The following is a 25691-nucleotide window of genomic DNA, read 5'->3' on the forward strand; positions in this document are numbered from 1 at the left end:
GGCTTCTAGGGTTCTATGGTCAGGTTCTTCTTTCTCAATATTTATTTATTTATAAAATATTTTACCAGGAAGGATACATTGAGATTTCTCTCGTTTTCAAGTATGTCCTGGGATCACAAAACATTGCATTGATACAATAGGGTACAATAAAATACAAAAACAATAATAATACACAATATATGCAAACATTTAACATAGAGCAGGTATGAAATATTTAATCAACCATGACAGGAGCATTCTGTTTTGAGATATGTAGAGAGGGATTTCTTAAAGGATTTTAGGCTTGGGGAAGTTTTTAAAGTGTGAGGGAGGTCATTCCATAATTGTGGCGCTCTGTAGGAAAAGGAGGATCGAGCTGCTTTCTTTTTGTATTGAGGCAAGCTAAATAATGTGCTGATATTAGATCGGAGGTTATAGGAGGTGGGAATAGCAGGGGAGAGCATTCTGCTCAGGTAGGGTGGGAGCTTCCCAGAAAGGCTCTTAAAGACAAGGCAGGAAAGATGGAGGGTGCGTCTGGATTCCAGCGACAGCCAGTTTAGTTCTTTAGCATGTCACAATGGTGGGTCCTGTAGTTACATTGTAGCACAAAGCAGCAGAGCGAGTTATATAACGTATTTAGTTTATTAAGGTGAGTTTGCGGAGCAGGTGCATATACTATGTCCCCATAATCCAAGATAGGCATCAGTATTTCCTGTACAATCTTTTCCTTTACTGTAGGGCTGAGGCAAGATTTGTTTCTGTACAGGGCACCTAGTTTTGGATAAAGTTTAGAGGCAATTTTTTCTATGTGGAGTCCAAAAGATAGATTGGGGTCTAACAACATACCTAAGTATTTAAAAGAGTGGACTGCGGTCAGCGTGCAATTGGATTTTGTTTTGATGCGAAGATGGGAATTTTGTAATTTATGTATTTTAGGTCTCGTTCCAAAGATCATTGTGACCGTTTTGTCAGTGTTTAGGAAGAGTTTATTTTTCGAGATCCACTTTTCTACCTCTGTGAACTGGTCTTGGAGCACTGTTTCAAGCTGCAGCAGATCAGATTTGTTTGCATAGATTACCGTGTCGTCTGCGTACATGTGTACAGTATGTGCACACTTAAAGGAAAATAATTTAAAGGTTGTATTTAGATGGTACTTTCAACCCTCTAGAATACACAGTACAGAGCAACATAATAGTAACTGTCTGTGGGGTTGCGATAAAAGAGCCACATATTCACATATGTGGCATTGTTGTCATGTTTCCAATATTTGATCACAAGCCTCCACCTTATTGAGCAAAATTTTTGATAAAACAATTTGTTTGACTCAAGCACTGTTGCATGAACCTTTAATAGGTCTTAACACTAAAGCAAATAAACTTGTAGCTATGATATGCACTATTGCAGTGGCGTCACTAGGGTTGGTGTCACCCGGTGTGGTAAGTTATGGTGTCACCCCCCCCCCCCAGAAAGCAGACACACACAAAAACACAGGCAAACACACATACAAACACTCAGACACACTTAAAACATACTCAGATGCACACACAAACACTCGGAAACACACTCAGACACACACACAAAAACTCAGAAACACACATACAAAATATGTAAACTGCACTGCATTAATTATAAAGCTCATGCCTAGAGCTGCTCCCTGGCTCAGCAGAGCATCAAATGAAAGATAAACAGAGCACTCTAAAAATAAATCACTAAAGAAAAGTTTTAGGTGCAAACTATGAAAATTCTGCTCTCTGACTCTGTTCCAAGTCTGTCAGTGCACAGCCCCGGGCCACGTGCCAACCGCTTCTTATGGCCAATCACCTCTGCACTCTGCCCACCCCCAGACCCCCGCCCGCCCTCCTACCTGTTCAGTGTGCACTTAGTGTACCATAACCGTAATGGTCTGGTGGGCATCATACGTGGCTCCTTCACTTTAAAGACAGTGTCAAACAGTCATGCGGTCAGGTGCCAGGCATCCCCTCATGATTTGCCAGTTCCCGTTTAGAGAGACAGCACAGCAGTGAGTGACTCCACTGCTCCACATGTCACTGAGCAGTGAGCACAGATAGGCAGGCAGGTTTAGGCTAGCAGCGCAACTTTGCAAGCCCCACGGCATGCCCACAACATTCATAGCGAAATTGGGCAGGGGAGAAGCAAAGTACAAACAAGCAAAAGCAGCCGGGAAAACTATTTGCTGAAATTGCAGCACTGGCTCAAGGGGCAAAGAAATTGTGTGTCTACATCTTCCCCAGTCCCACCAATGTTCACAAATGCCAGCCCCTCTAATAAAAAAAAATCTATGCATCTCAACATTGTATTTCTTTGAATTTCAAGAAAATTAAAAAAAAATTTGGTGTCACCCCCTGGTGGGTGTCACCCGGGTGCGGCCCGCCCCCCCTAGTGATGCCACTGCACTATTGTTAAACTAAGTATAGCAAGATACTGATAGACCATAACACCAACATTTCAAACCATTGAACAAAAATTATTTTTTATTTCCAGATGAGCAGTGCTTCTGCGGATATCTTAGATACCAAAGATCAATTTTTACCCATTTGGGAACTATGGATTATGTATACGGAAAGCAAAACTAGACAACAAACTCATGAATCCGATATTTAGGTATCGCTCCTTGGCTCACACAACCAAGATCAGGATTTAATAAACTAGTTCCAACAGACACAAACATTAGTATTTGCAGCTTCACCTACATCACAACTACCATAAATGCAAGTTAATTAAAGGAACATAACAGCATACATTGATGGCCTATTGCTAACACATGGAGGCTATAGATATATTACATAAATGTGTCAAGTGGCACAAGGCTAGATTCTGGTTGCAGGGTACTCTCTGTCTGCTGTTCTCCCTCCAGAGTGCTGTTTTGAGTTCTGGATACCTTGTTTACCCTTGAACAGAAGTACCAAAGCATACTACATGGAGTAGCCCAGTGTCCAGTATTTAACTGGATAGCCCAGTATTTCAACTTGCTGCCCAGTAAAATCTTCACATAAATACAAGACACTTAAATGGCCAGTTTTTTTAGGTTGCCTAGCTTCACCCCAATATGGATCTCTATATAGCATCGCAAAAGAAAAGTTAAATCACTGATTCCACTGGCACACATTAAATGACTGCTGCATGACTTACAGAAACAAAGAGGATAAAAATGATCTTTCAATTACTGATACAAAAAGGTTGCCTTGTATTATACTGGCGGTCAAGAGTGTAAAATAATTGCAGTGGGAGTTATTGAGAGTTACTGAAGGTAAATTCCTTTACTTTTTGCTTGTTACTTAAAGGGACAGTCAACACAAGAAAATGTTATTGTTTAAAAAGATAGATAACCCCTTTACTACACATTCCCAGCTTTGCACAACCAACAATGTTAATATTAATAAACTTTATAACCTTTAAACCTCTAAATTTCTGCCTGTTTCTAATCCACTACAGACAGCTTCTTATCAAATACTTTTTTATTAGCTTTTCACAACAGGGGAGTACTAGTTCATGTGGGTCATATAGATAGCATTGTGCTCAAGCCGTGGATTGTGCACAACGCAACACTTATTGGCTTAAATGCATGCATGTCAATAGATAATGAATAAAAAGTCACGTGATCAGAGGCTTAGATACAAGGTAATCACAGAGGTAAAAAGTGTATTAATATAATCATGTGCAAAACTGGGGAATGGTTAATAAAGGGATAATCTATCTTTTTAAACAATAAAATTTTTTGACTTGACTGTCCCTTTAAAGCCATGAATGGTAAAATCATTGCTCTATGTGCTCTACTGCTACCCAAAGGGTAATACAATTAATGTTTTTTGTATGTAACTGGCAGTCAAGATGTCAATTCACAACTCTGTGTAGGTTGTTCCCAGCCCATCAATACTTTGAATGTGTTACTTGTAGCCTACTAATGCAGTAAAATCACTTATTTTTGTATATTTCTGGCAACTAGAGGTTAAAATCACTGACTTTGTTTTTACTTGTACCAAAAGGGCTAACATATGTGCTAAGTTGTAAAAAATATATATGATTCAGCTTAGGAGAAGGTGGTTTCAAACGTAGGGTAAAGCCTAGAAATTTTGGAATGGTACATTGTGTGACCCTACTTGTCCAGTATTTATGTAGAGGACAATTGGAAACCCTAGCAATAGCTGAACAACCAAGCATGAATTGTACTATAATTTTGAATACTTTGAATTTTTTTAAAAAGAGTGGTTTTAGCTTTTTTTTTTTTTTTTTTGTTTAAAACATTGAGATTGGCACCATGTGCATGTATCCTGATCTCTGAGCTTACTAATAGATTGGCATGCACCTACCAGTGAGTAAATCATTGATGTAGGCTCAGATAGTGACTGACGAAGAATATATATATATATATATATATATATATATATATATACAGGGCTCAAAATTTCCATTGGCGAGTGGAAATGTAATGGTGGGGAGTGGAGGTTAGTGAGGATAATAGGACTGAGTAGCCATATAGCGGTGCGCTATATTAAGAAGTTATTACATAGATGGCAGTATATATTCAATTGCGGGTCGAGGGCAGCACTCCCAAATGAAAGAGATCATGATACCACCCTGTGAAGACAGAAGAGGAGGCGCCACATGGGACAATATTGTCTGTGCAGAGGTTATAAGATTTAAAGACAAGAGGCTTCTCACATAGGTGAAGGCACAGACAGTGCCAAACACAGCAGGCCAGGACCTATAAGTCGCCCGACAGACTCGCTTACACGTGACCTTGCTATACGATTCAGGGAAAATCCTCGGCTCGACCTCACAAGCGCCTTCAATGTCTGCACCAATCAGGTGGGGCGGTAAGAGGGTGTGGAAACAACCAGGATAAACCGGCCGTGTTTCAATAATACACTACGATTCCTTCAAAGTTAGAGGTATAAACTCCACAAGAGCAAGAGTTAGTTAGTGAATGAAGTCAAGTGGCAGGTTGTAAGTAACAAAGTTGGCACATTGTATTTGCAGAATGTACACTCCTCTTGCAGCACTGACAAACACACATTTTGGGCTATGTGCTAAAGCTATTATCTAAAGGGATATTATATATCCATGAAAGTGCAAGGGTATATTATTAGTGATGTCGCGAATAGTTCGCCGGCGAATAGTTCCCAGCGAACATAGCTTGTTCGCGTTTGCCGTGGCGGGGGAACATATGCAATGTTCGATCCGCCCCCTATTCGTCATCATTGAGTAAACTTTGACCCTGTACCTCACAGTCAGCAGACACATTCCAGCCAATCAGCAGCAGACCCTCCCTCCCAGACCCTCCCACCTCCTGGACAGCATCCATTTTAGATTCATTCGGAAGCTGCATTCTTAATGAGAGGAGGGACAGTGTAGCTGCTGCTGATTTAATAGGTAATCGATAGCTAGGCTAGTGTATTCAGTGTCCACTACAGTCCTGAAGGACTCATCTGATCTCTGCTGTAAGGACAGCACCCCAAAAAGCCCTTTTTAGGGCTAGAACATCAGTCTGCTTTTTTTTTTCCTGTGTAATCTAATTGCAGCTGCCTGCCTGCCAGAGTGTGTGTCAGGCTCACAGCGTATAGTGTGCCCACTTGCCCAGTGCCACCACTCATATCTGGTGTAACAGTAGTGTACATTTAAAAAAAACAACACTTTTTTGACTGTGAAATAATAGCAGACAGCTGCCAGTACCCAAGATGGCTGCCAATAAGGCAGATGGGGAGGGTTAGAGAGCTGTTTTGGGGGGGATCAGGGAGGTTGTGGGCTAAGAGGGGATGCTACACCACAGCATATGTAAATATGCTAAAAAAAATAAAAAAAATTAAAAACCTTTTATTTTAGTACTGGCAGACTTTCTGCCAGTACTTAAGATGGTGGGGACAATTGTGGTGTGGGGGAGGGAAGGGAGATGTTTGGGAGGGATCAGGGGGTCTGATGTGTCAGGTGGGAGGCTGATCTCTACACTAAAGCTAAAATTAAACCTGCAAGCTCCCTACAAACTACCTAATTAACCCCTTCACTGCTAGCCATAATACACTTGTGATGCGCAGCAGCATTTAGCGGCCTTCTAATTACCAGAAAGCAACGCCAAAGTCATATATGTCTGCTATTTCTGAACAAAGGGGATCCCAGAGAAGCATTTACAATTATTTGTGCCATAATTGCACAAGCTGTCTGTAAATAATTTCTGTGAGAAACCTAAAGTTTGTGAAAAAGTGAACAATTTTTTTTTATTTGATCGCATTTGGCAGTGAAATGGTGGCATGAAATATACCAAAATGGGCCTAGATCAATACTTTGGGATGTCTTCTAAAAAAAAATATATACATGTCAAGGGATATTCAGGTATTCCTGACAGATATCAGGGTTCCAATGTAACTTGCGCTCATTTTGAAAAAAAAGTGGTTTTGAAATAGCAAAGTGCTTCTTGTATTTATTACCCTATAACTTGCAAAAAAAGCAAAGAACATGTTAATATTGGGTATTTCTAAACTCAGGAAAAAATTTAGAAACTATTTAGCATGGTTGTTTTTTGGTGGTTGTAGATGTGTAACAGATTTTGGGGGTCAAAGTTAGAAAAAGTGTGTTTTTTCCATTTTTTCCTCATATTTTATAATGTTAGGTGATTTATGCCCTTTATGGATTAAAACCAGACTCTGCATCAACTATGTAATTTTCCATGGGAGTTTTGCCATGGATCCCCCTCCGGCATGCCACAGTCCAGGTGTTAGTCCCCTTGAAACAACTTTTCCATCACTATTGTGGCCAGAAAGAGTCCCTGGGGGTTTTAAAATTCGCCTGCCTATTGAAGTCTATGGCGGTTCGCCCGGTTTGCCCGTTCGCAAACTTTTGCGGAAGTTCGCGTTCACCAACCCAAATTTTTATGTTCGCGACATCACTATATATTATTCCTATAGGACTGTAGGCACCCCATTAATGCTGAAACTGTTACTTCTGAGAGGGTAAACAGGGCAGATAGAGAGAGATTGGAGAGGAAAAGTGAAAGTGGAGAAAAAGGTAGAGTTAAGAGAGAGTGGAGAAAACCAAAGGGAAGAGATATGAGAGAGGGGAAAGATTTGAGAGAGAAGGGAGAGTAAAAAAGAGAGATTTTTAAGAGAGGAGGGAGTCGAGAAAGATAGCTAAGAGTGAGAAACACATGAAACACAGTTTTTCTAACATGATTTAGGAAGATCATAACATTTTAAAAAAGTTTCCTATTTACTTAAATTATAAAATTGCTTTGTTCTAATGGTAATATTTATTGACGAGAATACCTAGGTATGTAGAGATCATGGGGGGTAGTTATCAACGCGTCTACTTTACCTGCCTTCGCCAGTTCAATACGCCCGCCTAAGCTTGTCTACCATTGCCGCCGCGGACCTGCAAAATTTCGCCTAAGTTATCAATAAAGCTGTCAAAAAGCCGCGCACCAAGTACGGAGCGATGAGCAGCGGACTGTGATAGTTATCACTCATCCGAACTCGCTGCTCTTCAGCTTTTTGACAGCTTTATTGCTAGCCTGTCACTAAGCACCCACAATAATTACACTGTTCTACCCCCTATACCGGCGCCCCCGGAGCCCCCCGCAACTAAATAAAGTTATCAACCCCTAAACCGCCGCTCCTAGACCACGCTGCAACTCTTATAAATGTATTAACCCCTAAACCGCCACTCCCGGACCCCGCCACCACCTACATTATACCTATTAACCCCTATCCTGCCCCTCCTATACCGTTGCCACCTATAATAAGGTTATTAACCCCTATCCTGACAGTCCCGGACCTCGCCGCAACTACATAAATAGTTTAACCCCTAAACCGCCGCTCCTGGACCCCGCCGCAACCTATATTAAACTTATTAACCCCTAATCTGCCCCCCCTACACCGTTGCCACCTATAATAAATGTATTAACCCCTATCCTGCCCCCCCCTACACCGCCGCCACTGTAATAAAATTTTTAACCCCTAAACCTAAGTCTAACACTAACCCTAAAACCCCCCTAACTTAAATATTAATTAAATAAATCTAAATAATATTTCTCTTATTAAATAAATTAATCCTATTTAAAACTAAATACTTACCTTTAAAATAAACCCTAATATAGCTACCATATAAATAATAATTATATTGTAGCTATCTTAGGATTTATTTTTATTTTACAGGCATCTTTCAATTTATTTTAACTAGGTACAATAGCTATTAAATAGTTATTAACTATTTAATAGCTACCTAGCTAAAATAAAGAGAAATTTACCTGTAAAATAAAAACTAACCTAAGTTACAATTACACCTAACACTACACTATACTTTAATAAATTATTCCTATTTAAAACAAAATACTTACCTGTAAAATAAACCCTAAGATAGCTACAATATAATTAATAATTACATTGTAGCTATTTTAGGATTTATATCTATTTTACAGGTAACTTTGTATTTATTTTAGCTAGTTAGAATAGTTATTAAATAGTTATTAACTATTTAATAACTACCTAGCTTAAAGAAATACAAAATTACCTGTAAATAAATCCTAACCTAAGTTACAATTAAACCTAACACTACACTATCATTAAATTAATTAAATAAATTACCTACAAATAACTACAATTAAATACAATTAAATAAACTAACTAAAGTACAAAAAATAAAAAAACTAAGTTACAAAAAATAAAAAAATAAGTTACAAACATTTTAAAAATATTACAACAATTTTAAGCTACTTACACCTAATCTAAGCCCCCTAATAACATAATAAAGCCCCCCAAAATAAAAAATTCCCTACCCTATTCTAAATTAAAAAGTTCAAAGCTCTTTTACCTTACCAGCCCTTAAAGGGGCCTTTTGCGGGGCATGCCCCAAAGAATTCAGCTCTTTTGCCTGTAAAAGAAAAATACAACCCCCCCAACATTAAAACCCACCACCCACATACCCCTAATCTAACCCAAACCCCCTTAAAAAACCTAACACTACCCCCCTGAAGATCATCCTACCTTGAGTCGTCTTCAGCCAGGCGACCATCGATGGAACCAAAGAGGAGATCCAGAGCAGCAGAAGTCATCATCCAAGGGGCGCTGAAGAAATCTTCCATCCGATGAAGTCATCATCCAGGCGGCGCTGAAGAAATCTTCCATCCGGGCGATGTCATCTTCCAAGCGGCGTCTTCAATCTTCATACATCCGGAGCGGAGCCATCTTCAGACGAGCCGACGCGGAGCCATCCTCTTCTTCCCGACGACTACCGACGAATGGATATTCCTTTAAGGGACGTCATCCAAGATGGCGTCCCTTCAATTCCGATTGGCTGATAGGATTCTATCAGCCAATCGGAATTAAGGTAGGAAAATTCTGATTGGCTGATGGAATCAGCCAATCAGATTGAGCTCGCATTCTATTGGCTGATCGGAATACTTTTTAATTTAGAATAGGGTAGGGAATTTTTTTATTTTGGGGGGCTTTGATTTTTTATTAGGGGGCTTCGATTAGGTGTAAGTAGCTTAAAAATGTTGTAATATTTTTTAAATGTTTGTAACTTATTTTTTTTATTTTTTGTACTTTAGTTAGTTTATGTAATTGTATTTAATTGTAGTTATTTGTAGGTAATTTATTTAATAAATTTAATGATAGTGTAGTGTTAGATTTAATTGTAACTTAGGTTAGGATTTATTTTACAGGTAATTTTGTATTTCTTTTAGCTAGGTAGTTATTAAATAGTTAATAACTATTTAATAACTATTCTAACTAGCTAAAATAAATACAAAGTTACCTGTAAAATAAATATAAATCCTAAAATAGCTACAATGTAATTATTAATTATATTGTAGCTATCTTAGGGTTTATTTTACAGGTAAGTATTTCGTTTTAAATAGGAATAATTTATTAAAGTATAGTGTAGTGTTAGGTGCAATTGTAACTTAGGTTAGTTTTTATTTTACAGGTAAATTTCTCTTTATTTTAGCTAGGTAGCTATTAAATAGTTAATAACTATTTAATAGCTATTGTACCTAGTTAAAATAAATTGAAAGTTACCTGTAAAATAAAAATAAATCCTAAGATAGCTACAATATAATTATTATTTATATTGCAGCTATATTAGGGTTTATTTTAAAGGTAAATATTTAGTTTTAAATAGGATTAATTTATTTAATAAGAGAAATATTATTTAGATTTATTTAATTAATATTTAAGTTAGGGGGTGTTAGGGTTAGACTTAGGTTTAGGGGTTAATTATTTTATTACAGTGGTGGTGGTGTAGTGGGGGGCAGGATAGGGGTTAATAGGTATCATGTAGGTGGCGGCGGGGTCTGGGAGCGGCGGTTTAGGGGTTAATACATATATTATAGTTGCGGCTGAGACCGGGAGCGGCGGTTTAGGGGTTAACATATTTATTATAGCTTGCGGTGGGCTCCGGGAGCAGAGGTTTAGGGGTTAATCAGTTTATTAGAGTGGCGGTGGGCTCCGGGAGTGGAGGTTTAGGGGTTAACATATTTAGTATAGCTTGCGGAGGGCTCTGGGAGCGGCGGTTTAGGGGTTAATCAGTTTATTAGAGTGGCGGTGGGCTCCGGGAGCGGCGGTTTAGGGGTTAACATATTTAGTATAGCTTGCGGTGGGCTCCGGGAGCAGTGGTTTAGGGGTTAATCCGTTTATTATAGCTTGCGGTGGGCTCCGGGAGCGGCGGTTTAGGGGTTAATCCATTTATTATAGCTTGCGGTGGGCTCCGGGAGCGGCGGTTTAGGGGTTAATCCGTTTATTATAGCTTGCGGTGGGCTCCGGGAGCGGCGGTTTAGGGGTTAATCCGTTTATTATAGCTTGCGGTGGGCTCTGGGAGCGGCGGTTTAGGTGTTAATCCGTTTATTATAGCTTGCGATAGGCTCCGGGAGCGGCGGTTTAGGGGGTAATAACTTTATCTAGTTGCGGGGGGCTCCGGGGGCACCGGTATAGGGGATAATACATTTATTTAGTTGCAGCGGTGTAGGGGGGACAGATTAGGGGTGTTTAGACTCGGGGTACATGTTAGGGTGTTAGGTGTAGACAGCTCCCATAGGAATCAATGGGATGTCTGGCAGCAGCGAACATGAACTTTCGCTATGGTCAGACTCCCATTGATTCCTATGGGATCCGCCGCCTCCACGGCGGCGGATTGAAAACCAGGTACGCTGGGCCGGAAAAGTCCCGAGCGTACCTGTTAGTTTTTTGATAACTAGCAAAAGTAGTCAGATTGTGCCGCACTTGTGTGGGGCACATCTGGAGTGACGTAAGAATCGATCTGTGTCGGACTGAGTCCGGCGGATCGAAGCTTACGTCACAAAATTCTACTTTTGCCGGTATCTAGGGCTTGATAACTAAGGCGAATCAGCCTCGCCACAAATACGCTGCGGAATTCCAGCGTATTTGAGGTTGACGGCTTGATAACTACCCCCCCATGTTTCTGCAGCACTACATGGAAGCATAAACTGCTGCTACCAAGTACTCATGCAAAATTATTCTTAAAAAAGTGCTGCCATATATTGCTCCAGACATGTGCTGCACCTGAGTCTACCTACCTGTCAGAAAATGTGATAATATAAGTAAATTAGAAACTGTACACTTTGAACATGAAGGAAAAAATATTTGTCTCATGTAAAGGCCTCAGCAAGGTATTTGAACTATGACTGAAATCTAACAGTAAAGGAATAAAGAGTATTCAAGTAAATTCACACATGCTGGACATCCAGTGATTTTTAACTCTTTCTAAGACAATAATTACTTGCTCAGCATTTTAAAAGGTAAATTCATCTGTGTATAGGGTTGTTACCTCAGCCATGTTTTCCTGGACACTTATGAGTTACACATGCTGCAGGGTGTTCAGTGGGCAACATGCATGAATAGTGACCCTGGACAGCAGTATTGATTATTATAATTTATTATTATTATCATTTATTTGTATAGCGCTGCCAAATTCCATAGCACTGGATACAATGATAGGGGTATACAATGACAAGGATTTGTGATAAAATACAAAACATAACAAAACTAAACAAATCTAGTACAGGAGGAAGTGGGCCCTGCTCCGGAGAGCTCACAGTCTACAGGTTTAGGGTGCAGAGACCAGTGATGTGCAGTCACTAGAGGCAGGTGAGGCAGTGCTTCACCTCTCATATGGGCAAAAATATATTTTTTTTTATTGGCTTTAGAAAAAAAAAAAAAATTGTAATTTTTTCCCCCCAGCATTTATTTTTCTATATGTTGTGCAATGAAGAGGCACAAGCAGGTCTGCCCACCATTACACAACATGCTGCGCCATCTACTGGATGAAAGTGGTTAAGATCATTGCATGGCCCATAAGTGCTTTATTTGAGGCAGTCCTATTTGGGCTGAACCAATCCAGCGAGAGGCATTAGTAAGTGTAACATAGGGTTGGGGCTGGATGTTAAATCATATAAAACAAAACAAAAACGGAAAAAAAACAACTTTCATATATTTTGTTGCTGTCCTGTGAACCTGCTAGCTTTGCTAAAGTGAAAAAGAGAGTTCTGTTCTTCCCCTCTAAGTGCAGTGGAATGTGCCACTGTCACTTCCTGAATCCTTACAGAGCAGGAAAAGAGGCACAGAGAGCAGTGTTTCATCCACATCTTATTAAAGTAAGATTTTACTGAAAGGAATTCTGTTAGTGAAAATGATAATTTAATGAATGTGGTTTAGTGTTTGTTTACTCTTTTACAGCAGGGTCGTTTTTGTATTTTGTTTACTCAAACTTTACACCCACTAACTTAGCAGCTTGCCTCTGTACTTCACACTAAATTATAAACTAATTTTCTGAACTCTCTGTAGCTCTGCTGTTTTATTACTTTAAAATGCAGTGTTCCCCCCCCCCCCTTGTGTGTGTGTGTGTCTCTCTATCTATCTATCTATCTATCCATCTCTCTCCTTATGTGTTGTTCTCCCCCATGGTCTCTTTCTCTCTCTGTCTCTCTTCCTCCCCCATGGTCTCTTTCTCTCTCTGTCTCTCTTCCTCCCCCATGGTCTCTCTCTCTGTCTCTTCCTCCCCCTCTGACTCTCATCCCTTATGTAATGAAAGAATCTATAAGCATAATTTGCAGCATTAAAGTAAAAAGTATGTTTTAAACCTATTTTAATGGGCATGGATTTCTAGATCTCATAATCAGAGCAAGCATTGTATTATCTGGCACAAGTTTCTGTTACAATCCTTTTAGACTAAAATCAGATGTTTACTAAGTTGACCAGTTTTCCAAGACACTATTTAAAGGGACATAAAACCCATATGAAACCCATATGCAAATTTAAATAACTTTCCAATTTACATCTAATATCTAATTTTCTTCATTCTTTTGATGTCCTTTGTTGAAAATCATATCTAAATATGCTCAGTAGCTGCTGATTGGTGGCTGCACATAGATACCTCATGTGATTGGCTCACCCATGTGCATTGCTATTTCTTCAACAAAGGATATCTAAAGAATGAAGGCGTATCCTGCCACTGCCTCACCAGCCTCTGACGTCACTGCACGTCACTGGCAGAGACATAAGGTTGGGGTAGCTTGTTACATCAGCAGCAGTGAGTCAAGCAGTTTATGTATTAGTTTGGTTCGGATGAGGGATGGAGGAGAGATGCTAAGCCTCTCTGAATAGGTGAGTTTTCAAGGAGCTCCTTGAGTTTTCAAGGAGCGTTTGAAGCTATACAAGGTTGGAGACAGTCTTATGGAGCGGGGTAGAGAGTTCCAGAGGACAGGAGCAGCACATGAGAAGTCTTGGACGCGGGAGTGGGACATAGAGATAACAGGAGTGGAGAGACATAGGTCAGAGGTTGATCAAAGAGGATGGGATGGGGAATATCTCACGATGAGAGAGGAAATATAGTTGGGAGTTAGACTGTTGAGTGTTTTGTAAGTTAGGGTTAATGCTTTAAATTGTATTCTGGAGTGTATGGGGAGCCAGCCAGCGTAGAGACTGGCTCACCATACAGAGACAGTGTATTCAAGATCCTCCCTGCATACCCTGAAGCATGTGTAACTCATAAGTGTCCAGGAAAACATGGCTGAGGTGGCAACCCTTTTGTCTTTTCTTGTCTATCACTGTCTATTTGTCTAATGTTGGAACAGCAAATATAGAGCTGTGATTATACTATACTTAATCTGACATCCTAAATAATGCCAATGAAAAAAAAAGGAATCCCAAGTCGGGCTTTTGTAAGGGTGGATACAGTGAAGCAGGCTCTTAAATCTAATAGAGAACTGCCTATATTGTACTGATATTTTTTTATGATGACTGCTCTGCTGAAAATCTTCCAGATTCAGACTGATGTGTTCATGGTTAAGGTTGACCATCGGTAGAACAGACATTTGCAGAAGAAATTGACTTCATAGGAAATATAAAGCCATAAAATGTAAATTTCCCTTTCAGAGTTAACAAGGACATTTGAAATGTGCTATAAAACCCACAGTCTACATCAATAGCATACAAGTACACTGTTGGTCCTACTCATGAGGCTAACTAATCTAGTGCCTGAACTTTCAAGATAAAGTAATAGTCCTTAAACCTGAAAGAGGAAAACTCACCAAAAGAAACAAGAGATTCATATTACTTAGCTGCCATATTTGATAATGTCAGAAACATGTTTTATTCTAAGAAATGGATTGGAGGATTATGTGATTAATCGGCATCCAGAAGATTGTAGTTACTTCTAGTCAGTACCACAGAGGCAATGAAAAGAATATATTAAAATATTAGGTTGCAAAGAACCAAATATATAGCTGCCCAAGACATATCTAAATTACAAACAGTGAACCCATTCCAATCCATAACAATTTTGGTGTTAAATGATTGTAGCAATGCTCTGACATTTCAAGCTACTGATTTAGGGCCAGATTACAAGTGGTGAGCTATTTATCACTTTTGCTTGCATACATACACAGCTAGAAATAAACTTAAAGGGACAGTCTACATTAAAATTGTTATTGTTCAAAACAATAGATAATTCATTTACTACCCATTCCCCAGCTTTGCACAACCAACATTAATATAGTAATATACTTTGTGACATTTAAACCTCTAAATTTCTGCCACTATAGACAGCTTCTTCTCACATGCTTTTGTATTTGCTTTTCACAACAGGAGACGGCTAGTTCATGTGGGCCATATAGATAACATTGTGTTCACGCCCGAGGAGTTATTTAAAAGTTAGCACAGCACAGTACTAAATGCAAGTTAATAGATAATAAATAAAAAGTCATTTGATCAGGGGGCTGTCAAAAGAGGCTTAGATACAAGGTAATCACAGAGGTAAAAAGTATATTAATATAAGTGTGTTGGTTATGCAAAACTGGGGAGTGGGTAATAAAGGGATAATCTATCTTTAAAACAATAACAATTATATTGTAGACTGTCCCTTTAACACGCGCAGGTTAGCGCACATTTTACAAGTTGAAAGTATAACTTCAGGACTTTGGATATCACTACCGCGCTAACTTTTTCTCCCCATAGACTTCAATGGAGAGCGAAAACTGGAAAAAAAACGCTAACCCAACATGAGTTAAACCTACAGCACTAATCCAAAGGTAGTTATGAATTGTTTAACATTCCAATATCCTTCACACAGAAATAAATGCTCTATTTATTTTAAAATAAATATTTCTATATATATTTGATGTATTTGTTGTAAAATATACAGGTATATATATATGTGCATATGACTATATATAGATATATTCATATATATATATATATATATATATATATATATATATATATATATATATATAGGAATATCTATTTAAAAATACATAGAACATTTTCCCCTATGTGAAGAACATTGGAATGTAAAATATTTACAGTACATACAAACTAGAACACATTAAAGATTAAAATGTGTTAAAAATAATTTTTCATTTTATCAGGTATTAGAGGGGAAAGGGCTCTAAAGTATATATACAAATGTAAATATGTGCATATCTATGTATATATGTATTTATGTATATATATATATATATATATATATATATATATGTGTGTATATATATTTTATATATATATATATATATATATATATATATTTATGTATGTGTATATATATTTTATATATATATATACAGGTAGCCCTCAGTTTACGCCGGGGTTAGGTTCCAGAAGGAATGGTTGTAAATTGAAACCGTTGTAAATTGAAACCCAGTTTATAATGTAAGTCAATGGGAAGCAAGGGAGATAGGTTCCAGGCACCTCTCAAAATTGTCATAAGTAACACCTAATACATTATTTTTAAAGCTTTGAAATGAAGCCTTTAAATGCTAAACAGCATTATAAACCTAATAAAATAATCACACAACACAGAATATATAATTAAACTAAGTTAAATGAACAAAAACATTTGCTAAACAGCATTATAAACCTAATAAAATAATCACACAACACAGACTTCAACTGCATTTTTCTGCAAACAGTTCTTTCTATGCATTCCAATCTGGACTGATTTATAGACAGGACGATCTTGTTCCTTTGAAATCTGCTTTATAGCTCAGGTCTGGTTAAACTGATTAATTTCAGCTTGCTTGGCTTTGCTGCAACACAAGCGGACAGCTCCACCTACCGGCTTTTTTAATAAATGCACTGCTTCTCAATGCTTTTCAATAGCAGTCACATGACTGGAAAAAAGGTTGTTATTCTGAAACGGTGTAAATTGAACCGTTGTAAAATGAGGGCCACCTGTATATATATATATATATATATATATATATATATATATATATATATATATATATATATATATATATATATATAACAAATTAATAATCTGCACTACATTTAAAAATACAAAAAGCCTCATAAGGGACGGTGCCTTAATTTTATTTAAAAAAAAAAAAAATGTTTGCTTACCCGATAAATTTCTTTCCGGATATGGAGAGTCCACAATATCATCAATTTGACTACCCTGTCTGTAACTAACAAAGTGCATAATAATTTAAGTAAAATGCAGAAAAAAGCATTGGATGGTCTCTGGGAGAACAAGAATTTGGTGATCAGAGGGGCTGACAAGGGAGGATCTGTAGTGGTGATGAATAGACAGAACTTTATCAGGGAGGCTCAAAGGCAATTAAACGATTCTGAACAATATACCAGACTACAATCTGATCAAACTTTGGCCTACAAAAGAGCTTTGGAGAGTTTGATTGATGATGGGAAGGCAATGGGCTTTTTTGATGACTGCACCAGTCAATATTTGCAGGTAGCAAGTCCTGTCATTCCCATCTTCAATCACCTTCTAAAGGCACATAAATTAATTGTAAATGTTACAGGTAGGCCCATAGTTAGTGGGATAGGTTCTCTGACAGAACATCTGTCTGAGTGGTTAGATAACATACTGAAACCTATGGTAGAAAATCTACATAGTTATGTTTTAGACACTAAACACATCCTAAATCTAGTGAAGGATTTTGAATGGAAAGAAAGTTATGGTTGGCTTACCATTCCAGCAGTATCTGCACCATCCTTTATGTTTTTTGAAGTATCTGTTTGTTACAAATTCATTTTGGGATAATTTGTATTTTTCAAGGAGGCAGAGTCTGGGTTCTAATATAGAATAGTAATACCCCAATCCAACCTTTCAACATTGATGTAAAGGCTCTCTATTACTCTATCCCGCATGTTTTTGGTCTAAAAGCAATAGAATTTTTTTATGCTGAAAGATTCAAAATTTACAGAGGATTTTACTAAATTTGTCATCAGAATTATAAAATTTCTTCTTACACACAACTACTTCATGTTTGAGGGGGAGTACTATCTTCAGAGACGTGGGACAGCAATGGGGGTGAAGTTCTCCCCCTCCTATGCCAACCTATTTATGGGTTGGTGAGAGCTGTCCCACGTCTATGGATGTGGACACCCCGTCAGACAGAAGGTAGTCTTTTTCAAAAGATTCATTGATGATTTGTTACTCATTTGGGATGGCGAACAGGATAAAGCCAATGATTTTGTAAAAATCCTTAATACCAATGATGTTGGGTTGGAATTTACACATATATTTAGAAAGATAACCATAAATTATCTAGATATTACCTTAAAAGGGTATCATGATGGTAGCATTGCTACTGACGTGTATAGGAAACCCATCACTGGTAATAGCCTTTTGCATGCGAGGCGCAATCACCCCAAAGGGAGTTTTTCAGCAATAGCGAAGGGCCAATTTACTCGCTTGAAAAGAAATTGCACCAAGGAGGAAACTTTTGCAGAACAGGCTAATCAACTTACCAAAAGATTGAAAGAAAGGGGTTACAAATCAGGAATAGTTTCAAGAGCAAGGAGCGAAGTAGAGGAGAGAGATAGACAATCTTTACTGGATAAACAACCTTTGAAGTCAGAACAGGCTTTCCAAGGGGTGACCTTTGTGACACTGTTTAGTAACCAATATCAGGATGTGTGTAACATTTTGAGAAAACATTTTCCACTTCTTTTGGCAGATGACAGTTTGGTTGATACTGTTCGAAAACGCTGCATGTACTCGTATAAAAAAGGGGTCACCATTTCAAATCTTGTGGCTCCCACAGAAATTAGGAGTACCATGGAATCCACTAAAAGTTGTAGTTCGTGGCTAGTTCATAAAGGTACCTTTAAATGTGGTTATTCTAAATGTAAAGCTTGTGAATTTGTGACAACTGGTAATGGTTTCCTAAGCATTGTAACCAAGAAACAATTAACGCATGACAGGTGTTGAAGGACAACCTTTGCAGTGTATTTACTAACCTGTGAGCTCTGTAAGTTACAGTACGCTGGACTCCCTACTAGGGACGTGAGATCCCATATAAGGGAACACTTACTCATCATCTCAAATGGTGTGTTGACAACTCCTCTGTAAGTCATTTGAAAGATTTTCATGATAAGAGCACAGACAGTTTGAGATGGACCATAAAACAAAGAATAGATAGTAGACAGAGGGGAGGTGATAAGGAAAGGCAACTTGATAAAAGAGAAGTTTTTTAGATTCATAAACTCCAGACCCGAGTACCTAATGGCTTAAAGTCGGAGATGGATTTAATTAATTTTTGGTATTAATTATTACTTTGCATGTTTAGATTATGCCTTACCACTCCATTCTAATCCAATCCCTCTTCCACGGTTCCCGCCCACCCCTGTAGCCTTATCCCCCTCCCCCCCACTTTCCTTAATTCCTTCAACACCCACTCACCCCCCACCCCTTTTCTTCACTCATTTCCCCTCCCTATATCCCCTCCTCACTTCCCTATCCCCCACATGACCCTTCCCACACACTCCCCTCCCCCTTTTCCCACTTTATTTCCCCCCTCCCCCACACCTCACAATTCCCTCCCTCCCCCCCCTCCCCTTACCCTTGATTCTACACCCCCCTCTACCATATCCCTCTGTTGAATTAGTGCACATGAAATATAATGTCTGAATTTTGTAAAGTAATATATTAAATAATACAATATATGAGTTTTTTTGTCAAAACCAATTAAAATAGCTTGTATATCCTATTGGAAGGAATTATGATGGAGTGTATCAGCAAATGTCATAAAAGACAGTTATAAAATACAATTATAAACAAATTGAGGTCTGCTATTCCATTGAGTTATACAGACAATATGAAAATGAATACAAAATGTATGCATCATTGTAATTGTTAAGTGTAAATATAAACTTATATTGTGGAATAATAACATTAACTTAATAAATACAAAAGCTAAATGTTTGTAAACCTGTTACACTACTGGGTTCCAGGTGTAGAGATTGTGATGTAATTTTGGTTTTAACCAATTAGATTGAATTGTGTCCTTTAATTGTAACAAGGTGTATTGGTCTACATACAGCTATGATTAAGGTGTAATTACCGAAACATGTCAGCTGGGTAGCTGACATTTACAGGGCAACACCTAAACTTTTAGCCATCACCTATTCTGCAACTCTTTTTAATTTTTGATAATAAAGCAACGTTTTAATTAAATTTTGGAGTGCTCCTCTAACCTTATTGCTTCTGACTAGTGGGAATATCACTCCTGGCCAGCAGGAGGAGGCAAAGAGCACCACAGCAAAGACTGTTAAGTATCACTCCCCTACCCATAATCCCCAGTCATTCAACCAAAGGAAAATGGAAAAAGGAATAACACAAAGGTGTAGAGGTGCCTGAGGTTTAGTAAAAAAAAATAACTGTCTAAAAGTAAGGGTGGGGTCGTGGACTCTCCCTATGTGGAAACAAATAAATTTTTCAGGTAAGCATACATTTTGTTTTTTCTCCTAAGATATGGAGAATCCACTACGTCATCAATTACTAGTGGAAACCAATACCCAAGCTAGAGGACACAGATGACTAGGGAGGGAGAACAAGACAGGCAGACCTTAACAAAAAGCACCACCACTTGAAGAACCTTTCTACCAAAAGAAGCCTCAGCTGAGGCAAAAATATCAAATTTGGAAAATTTGGAAAAAGTATGCAGAGAGGACCCAGTTGCAGTCTTACAAATCTGATCCACAAAAGCTTCATTTTTGAAAGCCCAAAAGGGGAGGCAGCCCTCGTGAAATGAGCCATAACTCTCTCAGGAGACTGCTAACCAGCAGTCTCATAAGCAAAACAAATTATACTTCTCAACCAGAGAGAAAGAGAAGTAGCAGTAGCTTTCTGACCCTAATACTTTCCAGAGAAATAAATAAACAGGGCAGAAGACTTGCAAAAAAGCTTAGTCGTCTGTAGATGAAGTTATAAAGCACGCACAATGCCCAAGTTGTGCAAAAAACGTTCCTTATGAGAAGAAGGAATAGGACATAGAGCAGGAACAACAATTTCCTGATTAAAATTTCTATCCGAAACCATATAAGGAAGAAAACCCACTAGAAAAAAGAACCGCCTTATGAACATGAAAAATAAGGTAAGGCAAATCATACTGCAAAGCCGAGAGTTCAGAGACTCTCCGAGCAGATGGGATGATAATAATAAGAAACAAAACCTTCCAAGATAACTTAATATCTATGGAATGCAATGGCTTAAACGGAGCCTGCTACAAAACTTTAAGAGCAAGGTTAAGGCTCCAAGGAGGAACAACAGACTTAAACACAGGCCTGATTCTGACAAAAAGATTGCACATCTATCACATCCGCCAGACTCTTGTGTAACAAAATAGACAATGCAGAAATCTGACCCTTCAGAGTACTGACTGACAAACCCTTCTCCAGACCTTCCTGGAGAAAGGACAAAACTCTAGAAATCCTGACCCTACTCGAAGAGTAGCCCTTGGATTCACACCAATAAAGGTATTTACGCAATACCTTATGGTAAATCTTACTATAAACAGGCTTGGAAGCCTAAATCATGGTCTTAATGACCGACTCAGAAAAACTACGCTTAGACAGAATTAAGCGTTAAATATCCAAGCAGTCAGCTTCAGAGAAACAAGATTTGGGTGAAGGAATGGACCCTGAGTTAGAAGTTCCTTCCTCAGAGGAAACCTCCAAGGTGAAAGAGATGACATCTTCTTCACTAGGTCTGCATAACAAATCCTGCAAGGCCATGCAGGAGCTATTAGAATTACCAATGTTCGGAGACTTCCTGCTGGAGGCGGAGCACACAGGTAGCACAGGTGTGCGCTCCCGCGCTAAGCACAGGTTGCTTGGAGAATACTTACTGCCAGCGGATTGCAGAGTTTTCCTTGGCCGAGAGAACATCCACCGGTCCGGATTCAGGATCTTGGGATCCCGCAATAGAAGTCTTGTTGGTGCAGCCTTACCTGTGCTTGTTGGCTGAAGCACAGTGTTCACTTTTTCTGTTCATTCAGACTCACGCTGCTCAATATCCAATATGCAGCCTACAATTTGAACACATAGACTTCGGCAGCCGGCACTTAAACACCTCTATGTACAACTAAGTACCGGTAACATACAATATCTATGTAAGAACTACTTTAACTACTACTGTCGACAGAAGCTGGCCAGATATTCAGGGCCTGGTCCCTGCATGATCTATAATCAGTACGATCTCCCTACTACCTACCTTTCTGTCTGGTTGCTGCTTTCCCGGCCCTGGTGCCGGGACGCCGCCCCTCGAAGGTGGATGGGCGCTCTCTGAAGAAGTACTGAGGCGGGGTGTAGTGTCTGCCCGGCACCCGAACCAGTTTTTCGTTGACGACGAAGGGGATCTGAAGAGGCAGTGGAGTGGTCATATGTGTCTACACCTGGAGCCGCCTCTCAGCAGGTAACGCTGAGCAGTGGAGGCGGGCGCGCCCGCAGGGATTCCATGTGTACAGGTGGAACTCTGAAGCGCCACAGTTGGGATTCAGCATAGAGGGATCCAGGTGTACGGTCACTCTCTCTATGACTCACAGCCTGTTTTGTGAAGGAATTCCTGAGGTGAGGGCACGGTTCCAGGTACTGCCGTTCTATACTCTGCTGAGAGACCAGCAACTGGAGCTCGACTGGGGCTGGAGGAGCTCACATACAAGTCGGAGCAGACAAGGTGATACTGTAGCTGGCCTGGAGAACTGATCAATGAGGATAAGTAGAATCCATATGTATATTTAAATGCACAGTAGGGTATTACACGGGCCAGTATACATTTGATTACACATATAAATTCTGGTTTCGGGACTATATCTCAGAACTACTGAAAGGGTCCCTGAGGGGGATTTTCATGCTACGAAACTGTACATTGGGTAATGCATCTAATGGGTTTGTTTTATGCAAATTCGAGTGATACTCCCATGAAGAGAAAATAAGGGCTAAAAGACTCTGGTTAACCTGTGTAGCGGCATTGATACTGGGCTACCCTTAGAGAATAAGTTTGCGATGCCATGTTGTAAAAATATTGTCTTTTATTGGTTTAGACTATATTAGTAATTGATTTTTTCAGAATTGTGGGAAGTAAAATATAAATCCCTGCAGGTGACCTTTTAGACATTAAACCTGCATGGTGGTCTGTCCAGTCGATTCATGATACCATATCTTATTAGTAATACTTGAATGTCTTGGTGCTAGGGTATTTGGAATACTCATCAACATTGCTTGCTATTAGTTAATAGAATCACAGAAATCACTGAGCTAATTAGAGAGCACCGTACTATAATATTAGACGCACGTTACTAGAACTGCCTCTCATAAGAAGTTGCTATAATCATTAGGGTATAGAGGTTATAGATTTATTGTGTTTATTAATTGGGGCCGACTAATATAAAGAATATTTAAGACTTTGCCTCATCCTATATAATACATAGAAATTTACTTCAGGAGTCTTGTTAATGCATAGAGAGTTTTTGGCCTAGGTATAAACTGAATTGTTATTAGATTAAATATAATACACAGCGATCAGCTGAAGAAATATTTGATACTTCGCCCTTGTCTATTTTTGCACACAATACGTTTTTAGAAATCCACTTAAGATCACATTCTACTGAAGCAGGTAGAATTAGATTTAGGTTTTCACACAATATATCACTCAGACAGCATTTAAGGACATAGGTCAGTACACAGGTAATCACTGCCCTTGCTAAGATCCGTACCAACATTAGACTAAGTATAATAGAGGGTGATTAATCCAAGGATTAACTGATATTCTCTACTTTTGCATAGTTCTTGGTTTAGGTAAAAATTGAAGTGTTATTAGATTAAATATAACACAGGGCGATCAGTTTAAATAATATTTGATACTTTGCCCTTGCCTATTTTTCACACACTACGTTATTTAGAAACACATTCAAGATCACAAGTTAGTGAGACAGTAGAGTTAGGTTAAGGTTTTTTCACATATATTACTTAGACAGTATTTAAGGACACAGGTCAGTATATGGGGAGTTTTCGGTTTAGATAATAATTGTATCACAAACTAGTTTGTCAGGTAGTGCCAGGTTGAGGTAAATTACTACTACTACAAGACTAAATTTTTTTATTTTTTTTTCTCTATCTCCAGTATTAGATAGGAAGTTTATGGATAGATTTATGCATCAAAAAAGCTCCCCCACTACTATGCCTCCCAAAACTAAGGATAAGAGGGGGGCAGCAGGACATTGGATTCCAGTATTGAAGCCGCTTCAGAAAAAACTGTCCCTTCCTTGCCAGGAAGTAGTTTGGTAGATTTTGCAGCGGAAGTGGCTAAAATACTGACCCCCCAATTTGAGTCCATTAAATCTGAAATTAGAAGTGAAATTTCAAATCTCACTATGGAAGTCAGACAATTCTCCTCAAGGCTTGAGGAAGCCGAAAATAGAATTTAGGATATAGAAGATGGACTTAATATACAAGAACCTAGTATAGAGTCACATTACATCCTTGCAGGCTAAGATTGAAGACCTTGAGGATCGTTCAAGACGAAATAATTTGAAAGTTATAGGTCTCCCAGAAACATCAGAGTTTCAAGACCTGATGGCTTTTGTTTCTATAACTCTTCCCCAGGCTCTACAGATTCCTGCTCCTGCTGCCCCTTTTCAGATAGAAAGAGTACACAGGATAGGGGTACGCCGAGAAAGTAACGAAGGTAATAGACCTAGACCAGTTATTTTCAAATTTATTAATTTTCAAGATAAGATGTTATATCTCAAGCACTATAGAAAATGTAATCCTTTTGTATTTGGCTCTCATAGACTGCTAATCTTTTAGGATTTTTCAGCAGAAACCCTGGCCAAGAGAAGAGACATGTCCTTCTTTTACGGCAGATTGCAGAAGGGGAACTACAATATTAAACTGATTTATCCTGCGAGACTGGTAGTTATGAGAGATGGCAAATCCCTCACATTAAACAATGTGGTGGAAGCAGAGTCTTTCTGCAGAGATGAGGGGGTTCCATAAAGCTGTAATAAATGTGTACTGAGTGTTTTATTGCTGTTTTGCAAATGGGGAAGTTGTTTTATTTGTTTAGAATGACAAATTTGTTGCTATATAAAAAGAAAAGTTTGTTTTGTTTTTTTTTGTTTTTATTCTTTCTCTCCCCTCTCCCTCTCCCTCTCCGACCCGGCCGCACAGCGGCATTCATTCATATCCCCCTGCCATACTTAAAATAAGCTTAATACCAGATGGGCCTTAAGTTAAATTTACTATCCTGGAACGTAGGGGGAGTAACCTCCCCAATTAAGCGTAAATCCATAATCAAACATTTGGGAAAGTCACAGCCTGATATCGTCCTGCTCCAGGAATTACACTTAAAACCGCAAGAGTTTCCTAAACTTAAGTCTAAATGGGTTGGGGAGGTGGTTGCAGCTCCGTCCCCTTCCAGAAAAATGGGGGTTGCTATATTATTATGTAAGAATTTGGATTACCATTTGGGTAATATTGATGCGGACCCTGAGGGCCGATTCATAATATTGGAAATTGAAATTAATAAGATACAGTACATATTATGTAACATCTATGGACCTAATCAAATAGACAATAATTTTTTATCAGGATTAACAGTCAAATTACATAAATTTATAGGTCGCAATTTAATTATTGGGGGGGACTTCAACCTTGTGGCAGACGTTATGCTGGATAATTTAAAAAATAGGTCACTTAATGCCAGATGTAGGAAGGCTCGGATCTTCCCTTAAATTCTGTGCACAGCTGGGCTTAGTGGATATATGGCGGTCACAGAACCCAGACAGCCGCATGTTTACATGCATGTCACAAGCTTAGCGGGCACTGTCGAGGATAGATTATTTCCTTATTTCAGATTCTCTCCTCAATTGGAACTGGTCTTCGGACATTGCGGATATTATAATTTCCGATCATGCGGTTATCTCGTTGGTCTGTAATCCGCCACAA

The sequence above is a fragment of the Bombina bombina genome, chromosome 5 (genome assembly GCF_027579735.1).
Source record: "Bombina bombina isolate aBomBom1 chromosome 5, aBomBom1.pri, whole genome shotgun sequence".
NCBI lineage: Eukaryota > Metazoa > Chordata > Amphibia > Anura > Bombinatoridae > Bombina > Bombina bombina.